The sequence below is a fragment of the Myotis myotis genome, unplaced genomic scaffold (genome assembly GCF_014108235.1).
Source record: "Myotis myotis isolate mMyoMyo1 unplaced genomic scaffold, mMyoMyo1.p scaffold_m19_p_7, whole genome shotgun sequence".
NCBI classification, from domain to species: Eukaryota; Metazoa; Chordata; class Mammalia; order Chiroptera; family Vespertilionidae; genus Myotis; species Myotis myotis.
The window spans coordinates 55,766,783-55,779,189 of record NW_023416379.1 but is presented as its reverse complement, the minus strand read 5'-3'; the positions used below and the strand labels follow the sequence as shown (position 1 = coordinate 55,779,189).

Here is a 12,407-nt window from a genome sequence, read left to right as displayed (position 1 = left end):
ACTTCCAGTTCTAAGTAAGTACTGGGGAGGTAGTGTACAACATGATGACTATAGCTAACACTGCTGTATGATATGTAGGATAGTTGTTAAGAGAGTAAATTCTAAGAGTTCTCATTGCTAAGATTTTCCTTCCTTTTCTTTTTATTGTATCTATATGAGACAATGGGTGTTAGCTGGTCCTATTTGTGGTAATCATTTCACAATGTAGGTAAATCAAACCATCATGCTGTACCCCTTAAGCTTATGCAGTGATGTTTGTCAATATTTTTTAAAAAACTGGAAAAAAAATTAAAAGGAAGTCAAAGATAAAATGTATTAAATTTACAAGGTAAGCCCAACATTTCTCTCTCAATTATTGATAAATCAAGCAGAAAAAAATCAATAAATATATTTGGATAATTCGATTAACAATATTTATCTAATGGACAAATGTAAAAGCCTGAATGAACCCATTAGATAATATCCATTTTTCTTAAGCAAACATGGAAGAGTTAAAAAAATTAATCAGATACTATGTCAAAAAGCACATCTCAACAACTTCAAAAAATAAGTATCACGCCCATCACATGTTTTGAACATAATGCAATTAAGAAGTCAATAATGAAATAATAAGAAGTTTTCAAATGTTGGAATTTTAAAAACAGAATTCCAAATATTTTGTTGTTCAAAAGATAAATTATAATAAAAATGTAGTAATACTTGGAACAATAATAAAAAGTACATAGAACTAAAAATAAATTTACATGGTAATGTTTATTTTAAAAAGTAATAATAATACAAATAAACACCATTAAACCAAGTCCCATTGTAAAACAGCAAAGCATAAAACAGTAATTGATCCATATTCTCTTATTTCTATCAGAACTCCTGGAATAATGAAAATCAATAGAAGAATCAAGGGTCTCTATCTCTATCTATCTTCTTATCACTTTTGTAGCATTGTGGGAGCATCAAGGCAAACTTTGGTATATCTCAGGTATATCCCAGGTTAGGGACTCTTAGGAAATCTATTCCCAGTAAGGAACCTAACAGCACCCATAACCTTTAAAATACTGGGGGACTCTCTGGCAACAAAAAGACCAATTAGTCTGAAGATGGTTCTTATAGCTCTAAGCCAGCCGTGGGCAATCTACGGCCAGTTTGAAATGAATAAAACTAAAAAAAAAAAAAAAAGACCGTACCCTTTTATGTAATGATGTTTACTTTGAATTTATATTAGTTCACACAAACATTCCATCCATGCTTTTGTTCCGGCCCTCCGGTCCAGTTTAAGAACCCATTGTGGCCCTCGAGTCAAAAAGTTTGCCCACCCCTGCTAAGCCCATAGGTGGGATTGTTGCTTCCTTTAGTACAGTTTTGCAATCACATTTTTCCATGGGAAGGCCTCTCTCTGTGAACTCAATATGAATAATTCATTTGCTTCATAATTCATATAGGAGCAACTTTTCAGAAAAGTAGCACATTTGTTGACTCATCCCTAAATCATAACAACATAAAAATTCCATCCTTTCTTCCAAAGATAATTCTATTACATCTCTTCCATCACATCTTTCATTGTATGGATGATAAGCTACTTCCTTATGTTATTCAGGTGAATCATTGAATATTTTGTTTTAAAACTTCTTAAGCTTAAAGAGATAGATCTCTGAGATTTGTTTTTTGAGTCACTATTCATTCATTCATTTATTCAACTTCAACTAAACACCTAGTATGTTATAGGCCCTGGCTATTGTAAAGCCTCAAGAATAAATAATACAAAAATAAACAAACAAATATATAAATCAAAGCAGCTAACGATATTGGATGTTATGAAATGGTGCGAAGTGCTGAATACCCACCAATTTGTTTAATTCTCACAATAACCATACATAGCAGGTAATAATAGGGTCCTTGTTTTCCGGATGAGCAAACTGAGGTTAAGAGTGGTTAAGTTACTCACCCAAGCTGGTAAAGGGCAGAGTCCAGGTTTATTCTACTTTGGAGTGTGCTGTTAACCTCTACACAATAATATCTCCAAAGGTCTCGCTCTGGGATACCACTGTACACTCTGTCGGAGGGGGAAAATGTGCAAGCAAGTAATTTGAATGCATCAAAAATGCATAAGGTAGAGAACAGCAGAAGGAGAGGATAACTGTGTATTGCAGAAGTGGAATAAAGAGGAGCTACATCATAGAGCAGTTGCTGAGGGAGAATTAGAGACAGTCTTTGCAGTTGAGAGGAATTGTTTTCAAGCCCCAAAACAATGGTGCACCAGTGACGAGATTCTCAGCATGGAGGTTAGGCTGAGAAGCAGGCAGAGGCCAGATGGTCAAGAATTCTGAATGTATATACATTGAAAAGGTCCTTAAGCAGAGACATTAGGCATCTCCCCCTTCCCCCAACCCCAAGAAGCTGTTTGTGGTGCAGAGAATGGACAAAGGGGACAGTAATGATGGGCAGGAAGAATGATGAGCTTCATGCTTTATTTTTCTTTTTTCTTTCTTTCTTTCTTCTTTCTTTCTTTCTTTCTTCTTTCTTTCTTCTTTCTTTCTTCTTCCTTCCTTCCTTCCTTCCTTCCTTCCTTCCTTCCTTCCTTCCTTCCTTTCTTTCTTTCTTTCTTTCTTTCTTTCTTTCTTTCTTTCCTTCTTTCTTTCTTTCTTCTTCCTTCCTTCCTTCCTTCCTTCCTTCCTTCCTTCCTTTCTTCCTTTCTTTCTTTCTTTCTTTCTTTCTTCTTTCTTTCTTTCTTTCTTTCTTTCTTTCTTTCTTTCTTTCTTTCTTTTTTCTTCTGAGGATATTATTTCAGAAGAAAGAGTGCAATTTATGTCTTGTGGAAGGAACCATATATAAATAAAACGTGACAGCTTCCATGTATTAAAGGCCTACTATGCACTAATTGCTATGTTTGAAACTTGGCATATGTTATCTTCCTTAATCCTCAAAAATATTTTTGTAATTATGCTGCATTTGTATTCCACTAGTAGATATATATGGGAAAAAAATCCCCATGTAATTGATGAGGAAATTGTGGTTCCAAGCATTTAAAATACTTGCCCAATATAATGTAATTCTAAGTAGCCAAAGAATTAGTTCCAATTATGTTCTTAGCAAGGAAAGTAGATGATTTTCATAACTTCCAAATGGCTTCATTGAGATACATAAGTTCTGGCATGTCTGATTTTTAGAAAGTCTCAATATTTTGTAATCACACTTAATAGTTGGCAAATGTTGGTCAGGATGAATTTTCAAAAATAATTTTGCAACTGGAGTATGTTCATATTACACTGAACTCTCAGGAAAAATACCAGTGACAAACAGAGAGCAACTCTCTTAGATTAACAAAACCTACCCAGCAAACCTAAAGAGATTGTGTAGTACTATCACACAAACACATTTTTCATATTGAGTTCTGGAATTATACATTGCTTGCCATTCTCTGCAGTGGGAGTTCAAGCAGCATCCAGCCAAACTAAAATAGATTTTGTAAAACCAAATTGATTTTTTTTTTTTTTTGGTATTTGCCCTCAACATAGCACTATTTCTCATATACTTGAGGCTGACCTAAGTTTGGGAAATTTGCCAATCAATTGTTCAGGCTTTTTTATTTTATAACCCATAGGATACTACTGACCAACACAGGAAAACATCTGTTATAAAGAAAGCCAAAAGCTACTAAGAATTTAATAATAGATGGTCACCTTGTCTTTTTCATAGGAACTCCAGAGTTGAATATTAAATTCATTCAACACAATTATCTTTGATGAATTACACTCTTCTATGGATTAATGCCTCATGTTGTCCAAATTTTTACAAGGTAAATAGGATCATTTGCCTAATGATTTCAGCATTCGGAGTAGAGCTAGAGAGGGGGGTTAGCAGATACAGCACCACTCTTTTTCACTCCTTAGCAGAGGGTTGAAGTTCAGCCAGAGGTCTTGTATAATAGGAGTTTTTAGAGAATATTTAGTGAGGTCCCTATTGGAACGTTATCTATATTGCAAACAACCATACATCATTTGGTAATCATGGGCAAGTTTCAGCTTGGGAAAGACCGCATGTTGATTAGTTTTATGTAAAATGGAAAGGTCCCAATTTTGAGGATGCCAACATACTTCTATCCTATCAAATCTCACACGTCAGGCAGGCAGGGTTATCTAGTGGAGGAGTGGAGGCAGCGGGGAAGGGAGAGAAGCTCTCGAGCCATCCCTAGACACCAGAAGGTTTTCACACTCCCTTTCTGGCTAGGATATAAAATGAGGGGGTGGGCTCCATGGTCTCCAGAGTTTTAACATGCTCTATTCCTAAACTCTGTCACTTGGTCTTTCAGTGTGAAGGTAGGGCTTGAGTTGTTTTACCTGAATGGCCAGGGAGGGTTTCCCAGGAGGCCCACCTGCTGCTGTTGTCATAGAGGTGGGGGCTGAATTCCCCATGCTTCTTACATTTGGATGCAGCTGGTACAATTGCCATGCAGTTGATGGGAGCTCACAACATTTGTATAAATGGCTTGTATAAAAGGAAAGTTGGGCTGCAGCTTTCCATTTTTATTTTTTAAATTAATTTTATTGAGATGATATTCGTTAATAGGGTCATATAGGTTTCAGGTGTGGGTACAAGATCATTTTTATTATTTTCGTTTTTTATAACACATTTTCTCTGGTCTGCTAAGTCAGTGGCCTTCAAACTTCTGGGGACACAACCATTGGGGAAAAAAACACATTTGATACATAGCTATACACAAACACACAATTTATACAAAAATTTCACAAAAGAACCCTTAACATTATTCCATTTAATCCCTCTGATATTTTCTTTTGAAAAATTGCTGGTTGTGACCCACAAAATTGATAGAACCTATTATAGATCATGGCCTACAGTTTGACAAGCATTCAGACTATTTTAACTGATTAGGCACTTGTTTTTATTTCATTTTCTCTTCTCACAGAGAATGTAAACCCTCTAATGGAAAGGACACTACATGAGAGTGTCCTTGTATTAAATATGGAAAATAAATACAAATTCACAGTGGAAAATAGAGGCATTTTCTTACTCAGTATTACTGCAGTACCATAAAAGCTAGACTGCACCATCAGGAGACTCCTTGCATGTCATTCATGTCCCGAAATTCACAGAGTTAGGGTGCTTTCACCCAGATTTTATTTCTGAAAAATAACCAGTAATGAAGATTCTTACCATTCTCAGGTTTCTCATACATTTCTGCTAAGCTGTGTTTATCGAACTGTAGGTTTGGCAAGTGAAATTTTCCGAAGGTAGGTATTTATTAGCATATAAATCTTCTATTTTAAAAATATAATTTCTATATATACTTTGTTAACTGACTTGCATCATATCTTTTTCTTCATGCTTTTTACAACTAAATATGTTTTTAAAGGAAATTTTAAAATATTCACTTATTTTTAATGTGATTATGGTTGTTGGTGTGTAATTATTTGATGTTATAAAAATTCAGTAGTTTCAAAGCAATCTCAGAAAAGTTTCCCAATATTTTCCAGAAATTTAACACTAAGAGTGTTTTATGGATGATGACTCAGGGATACAAATGCGTAAATTCCTTGCACACATCGCTTCTCGGCCTTTTGGCTAAGATCAAGTGTAGTAAATTCCTTGCACAATGTTAAACTAGGTATAGGAGAAAAAATCCAGGAATTCAGTCTTCTTATAAAATTATTTATGTAAATACACCTATTCTTTTAAGGCCCTTGATATAAATTTGAGTAGAAGATATTTTGATATTTAAGCTCTTTCAGTTTTTTGAAAATGTGACTGGTTATAACATGGTACTAAAGAGAGAAAATACACAGGATCCCTCCATAGACTTTTTCACAGCTACAGGCTGTATTTTGGTATCTTTAATTCATCATTCACCCATTGTTTGTTCATTCTTTTATTAGGTCACCCACAAACATATGTTGGGCATTGACTATGTGGCAGGCACTGCAGTTGGCAAAAAAAAAAAAAAAAAAAAAAAAAAAGGATGGGTGGATGGGTTGAAGGCATCTAAAAACCTACAAGACATGCTCTTGGTCCTTGAGGAACTTGTGAATCTACCAAGTCATAAATCTCTATGGTAACAATAGGCAGTTACCTGTTCCATGAATATTAGGAATTCAAATAACCAATTTAATAAAATCAAATTATTGAGTAAAAGATTAGGAAGGTTCTGGTACTACTCTGAAAAAAACAAAGAACCTTGAAAGGGAAAAATCTAACAAGCTTCCAAACAAAAATATTTGTCTACAGGTATTTAACTTCTTTACTGTAAATTATGACTGCTCAAAACATCTACTAAACATTAATAGAAAGAATGTGTAAGACTTTCATAGAATGAAGAGCTAGGGTCAATATTACACTAAGAACCTTCATAAAGGAACAGAAATCTTTTGTCTTGAAGTAGTTGCTAACATTCATAAATTTTTATTTTAATAAAAGTAAGGGAGGCCCTAATCGGTTTGGCTTAGTGGATAGAGTGTCAACCTGTGGACTGAAGGGTCCCAGGTTTGATTCTGGTCAAGGGCATGTACCTTGGTTGCAGGCATATCCCCAGTAGGGTGTGTGCAGGAGGCAGCTGATCAATGTTTTTCTTTCATTGATGTTTCTAACTCTCTATCCCCCTCCCTTTCTCATTGTGAAAAAAACAATAAAATATATTTTTAAAAAAGTAAGGGAGTAAATGCAGACAATAGTCTTTCCACAGTTAATTTTACTATAAATCTGCATGTCATTAACAGAGTAATAAATACTAAATGTACATTTAATTCTATCAGAATGTATAAATATTGAAAAGAAATAGAGGAGAGAAACCAAGATGGCGGCATAGATAAACACCTGAAATTGCTGCCTCGCACAACAACTTCAAAAATACAACTAAAAGACAAAACGGACATCATCCAGAACCACAGGAAGGCTGGATGAGTGGAAATTCTACAACTAGAAGGAAAGAGAAAAGCACACTGAGACTCAGAGGAGGTGTGGAAGTAAAGTGCAGAGGTACGGGGGCGCACAGAAAGGGCTGGCAATGGAGGACACGGTTGTCTTTTTCAATAGGAAGGGAGACACAACCTCCCGACAGCCCTGACTCCAGTTCCGGGCGAGTCTCTGGGGACCCAGACTCATACGGGGAGGAACTGGACTGTCTGGCAGCGGGCAGAACTCGAGGGCAGCTTTCTCTCAGAGGTGCTAACAGTGATTACCATGGGACACTGAGACCTGGAGCCTCTTAGGCAGGGCTGAGGATCAGCCATAACTATTTGCTCCACCCTGTTGATTCCTGAGACCCTGCCCCACCCAAGCTGTACACAGAGGCTTTTGCATATGAATGACCTGGGCCTTTGCAATCTAAAATTACCTAACAAACTGCAGCTGGGTCAGAGAGACCCAGAACATCCAAAAAAGGCCCAAGGCCCCACAGCAGCTTGCATTGCTTCACAGCTGGGCCTCATCTGGACACCTCCAAAACCCAAACAAAGAAGAAGAATCTGCAGATCTCTCCATAGCTCCTGCTGGGTAGCCTCAGGCAGAGGCTAAATTAGCACCTCCTTAGAGATCCAAGTGTCAGTGTACCCAGTGGTCAGAGTGGGACCATCCAGATTACAACTCCTCAGATCCATAAGGGACACACTCAGGGGGCAGACTCAGTGAGCACCAAAGTCCCACTGAAGCAAGTCTTGCCCCAGAAGGGTGTCTTCAGCACAGAAGTTCTCCCACTGTAGACACAGCTGATTCTCACGGACAATTGGCCTGGAGGTCAATTCCTCCCAGTGATACCTATACCAATCAAGGCTTAACTACAACAAGCCTGTGCACACAGCCCACAAAGGGGTCCACCAAGAGTGTCCACCCCAGGCAATTGGGGAGGCTGAGCCACTGGGCCCTACAGGACACCTAGCACAGAAAGCCACTCTAACAACACAGGAAAGCAGCCAAAATGTGGAGACAAAGAAACAGGTCACAAATGACAGAAATGGAGGAAAGCAAACTACTGGATATAGAGTTCAAAACCACGGTTATAAGGTTTTTCAAGAATTTTCTAGAAACAGCCAATAAATTTAGTAAGACCCTCAATAAGTCTAGTGAGACCCTCGAGGATATGAAAAAGGACCAACTAGAAATTAAGCATACACTGACTGAAATAAAGAATATTATACAGAGATCCAACAGCAGACTAGAGGATCGCAATAATCAAGTCAAAGATTTGAAGTATGAAGAAGTAAAAAACACCTAACCAGAAAAGCAAAAAGAAAAAAGAATCCAAAAATATGAAGATAGTGTAAGGAGCCTCTGGGACAACTTCAAGCGTACCAACATCCGAATTATGGGGGTGCCAGAAGAAGAGAGAGAGCAAGATATTGAAAACCTATTTGAAGAAATAATGACAGAAAACTTCCCCTACCTGGTAAAAGAAATAAACTTACAAGTCCAGGAAGTGCAGAGAACCCCAAACAAAAGGAATCCAAAGAGGACCACACCAAGACACATCATAATTAAAATGGCAAGAGCAAAAGACAAAGAGAGAATCTTAAAAGCAGCAAGAGAAAAATAGTTACCTACAAGGGAGTACCCATATGATTGTCAGCTGATTTCTCAACAGAAACTATGCAGGCCAGAAGGGAGTGGCAAGAAATATTCAAAGTGATGAATAGCAAGAACCTACAACCAAGATTACTTTACCCAGCAAAGCTATCATTCAGAATTGAAGATCAGATAAAGAGCCTCACAGATAAGAAAAAGCTAAAGAAGTTCATCACCACCAAACCAGTATTATATGAAATGCTGAAAGGTATCCTTTAAGAAGAGGAGGAAGAAGAAAAAGGTAAAGATAAAAATTATGAACAACAAATACATATCTATCAACAAGTGAATCTAAAAATCAAGTGAATAAATAATCAGATGAACAGAATAAACTGATGAATATAATAGAATCAGGGGCATAGAAAAGGAGTGGACTGACAATTCTCAGGGGGAAAGGGGTGTGGGGGTGCGGGAAGAGACTGGACAAAAATTGTACACCTATGGGTGAGGACAGTGGGGGGTGGGGCGGGTAATGGCAGAGGGTGGGGTGGGAACTGGGTGGAGGGAAGCTATGGGGGGAAAAAAGAGGAATAACTGTAATAATCTGAACAATAAAGATTAAAAAAAGAAAGAAAGAAATAGATTTAGAGACAGGAACATTGGGGAACACAAGAAAAAAGTGGATCCCAGTTCAACTTAATGTCATAAGCTGTGGAGATGCTGATGTTGAGAAACAATACTTTTCAGGAGGAGTGTGGTTGAAGGGCTCAACCATTAAACAAACCTAATTTTACCAATTGCTCTTGAGGCATAGAAAACAGAGGACAGATAAAGGCCTTTCAGAATTTCCAGCAAGGTTATCTGACTTCTAGTGTTATCTCCCTATAACAATGACAAGAGAGAAACAGAGAACATTCACACAGATCCTGCTGGAAGGATGTTGACCTAGCTAGAAAACTGATTTAGTGGGAACTCAAATAGCCAACCCAAGATAGTGTGTTAAAACAAGTCTCACATGGGGAAATGGAATCTGGCTGTCTGATGCTTTTATAATGTACAATTCTGTCTCTTTTTGTTGGAAGAAACTCATAAAACTCAATTACAAGGCTCAGAAACATGGATCTGCGTTTAGCTTTACTCTTAAACCATATCAGTAGCATGGAGAGTTATTAAAGAACCACCACTTTCCAAAGAAAATAAATGGGTAAGTATAAAACTATATTTAAATGCCTAAACAATATGAAAATTCAAATTTTGTGTTAACAAAACTTTAGGTTATTCATGCTTATCTTTCTGACTTCTGGCTACTTAAGTTGATAACCTGTATCAGATAAAAATGTTTATTTCCTTTTTCTTAGAAGTTCTGCTTCTAAGAATTTATTTAATCCATAATATAACCATAGAGGTGCTCAAATGTTGATTTCTTATTCCATAGCTTATAATGGAAATTGTATAAAAAGGAAACAGAATGAACGTCACCTATAAAGGAGCTAATTTGGCCCATCCTGGCACTTTTATGAGATGCATACTAGCCCACTGCCTCCACCTTAGTCTTGAGATGCTCCCCACCTAAGGTCAACCATCATCTCGCACCTGCCCTACTGGTGTAGACCCTAATTCAAATAGCTTAGGGCTTCCACACTCCAATACACTCTTCAGTAGCAGCAACACTGATCTTAAGCTATGGATCATGTCATTCCACTGATTAAAATGGAGGGCTTTCCAATGAGCTTAAAAATAAATCTTGCCCTAACTGGTTTGGCTCAGTGGATGGAGCATCAGCCTGCAGACTGAAGGGTCCCGGGTTCGATTCCGGTCAAAGGCATGTACCTTGGTTGTGGGCACATCCCCATTGGGGGTGTGCAGGAGGCAGCTGATTGATGTTTCTCTCTCATCGATGTTTCTAACTGTCTATCCCTCTCCCTTCCTCTCTGTAAAAAATCAATAAAATATATTTAAAATAAATAAATAAATAAATAAATAAATAAATCTTAACTTGTACTAGTACTTCAAAGTCCTTACATAAAATGGCCCCAACTGCTATTGCTTCTGTGTGCGCACCCTTTAGTGTTCATTTTTATTTCATATTGAAGTATAATTTATACACAAATTCACAGATGTAAGTGTGTAATATGATGAGCTTTAAGAGATGAATTCATCTGTGTGACCCACCCCCTATCATGATACAAAACATTTCCTCACCCCAGGAAAATACCCTTCTCGGTTAATCCCTGCCCTACTCGCTAAGAGACCATTACTATTTTTATTGCCACAGATGAGTTTTGCCTGTTCTAGAATTTCATGCAGATGGAAGCATATAGTATCACCTCTTTTGCATCTGAGGTTATTCCATATAATGATTTTGAGGTTCATGTTGTTGCCTGTGTTGGAACCTATTCCTTTTTACTGCTGAGTAATGTTTCATTGTACTCCAGTATTTCAGTATACCCCAGGTGTTAATCTCCTGCCTTTGACCACATTTTATGATGCTGTTCTCTGTGCCCACTAACCTGCAGCCACACAGAACTTTGATTGTTTCCTTGAACAAGCTCCTTTTGAATCTTCAGGGTCTGTGCAGCTGGTGTTCCCTCTGCATGGAATGCTCTTCCCCCATTCTTCACCTGGCTGGTTTCTTCTCATTATTTAAGGCCTCAGCTACATGACATCTCCCCAGAGTGGCCTTCTCTGACCTCAGTATAATGCATTACTTCTTCCTTCCTTCCTTCTTTCCTTCCTTCCTTTCTTCTTCCTTTTTATAACATTGATCATAATTTTCAATTGTTTTATTTATTTCTCTGTTTACTGGTACTATGTTTTCCTTTAAGAATATGAGCTCTCTGAAGGCAGATACAGTGTCTCTTGTTCATTGCTTTATCCCAGCATCTAGTAAAGTGTCCAGTATATGAAAGAAGTTCAGTTTTTTTGGGTAAAACTAACTTGGTTCAAATAAATAATAATTGCTTAAGTTTAAGTTAATAGTCATTGAAATATCCTTGAAGAAAAATATATTATGTCATAGAACATTTGGGTTAGAAGGCAGTTAAATTGGTAGGTTACATAGCAATATGGATGGTATAAACTCATTTTTGTGAAAAGTGAAAATTTTATGTGTCTGTGAATAACTAAAATATTGTTGAATCATATAATTTTTATCACCTTTACTCTTGTATTTCCCAAAATCTGTGCAATCAATGTTACTTACTTTAATACTTGAAATTATTCATTTATTTTAAATCAGCTGCTTTCATCTATAGTTTAGTGTTATGCTGACACCATGTCTTGTTGCACCGGTGGGCAGGAGCTGAGTTTGAATTGGAGGGAATTCATTCTGGGTGTTTCATGAGGGTATCGGGGTGGCCTTTTAAGAAGCAGAAAAGTCAGGAAGTAGCTCCAAGAAAAATCTTTTCTTCTATCTAGGAAAAGGGTCACCAAAGTTTTTCTGTAAAAGACCAGATAGTAAATATTTTAGGCTTTGTGGTACATTTGGTCTCGGTTGCAACTATTCAATTCTGACTTAGCGTGAAAGCAATCAGAAACAAAATGAAAAGGAATGGATGTGTCTGTGTTCCAATAAAACTTTATTTACAAAATTAAGTGGTGAGCTGGATTTGTCCCAAAGGTAGTGGTTTGCTGACACCATTATCTAGTATAACATCTCAAACTTTTTTTTTACCTTTTCTGCCTAGCGGAGTCAGACTATCTGGCTGCACTATTTGCAGGCAATGTGCTCCCTCTGTAAGCTTCAGTTTTCATGCCTATAAAACAAGGACAATACTAGTTGGTACCTGTAGCATAAAAGCCTTTTCATGATTAGATAAAGTAATCCAAGTAAAGCACCTAGTCTAGGGCCTGGCATGTCTTAAGTGATTGTTCTAGTCATTCTCTCTTTGGCCCCCATGTCCATT

The 12,407-nt window shown here is 37.2% G+C and overlaps 1 pseudogene; it reads left to right on the top strand.

Annotated features, from left to right (window-relative positions):
• Positions 1 to 5,554: 5,554 nt before the first annotated feature.
• LOC118660915 lies at positions 5,555 to 5,719 on the top strand (annotated as a pseudogene).
• Positions 5,720 to 12,407: the final 6,688 nt, after the last annotated feature.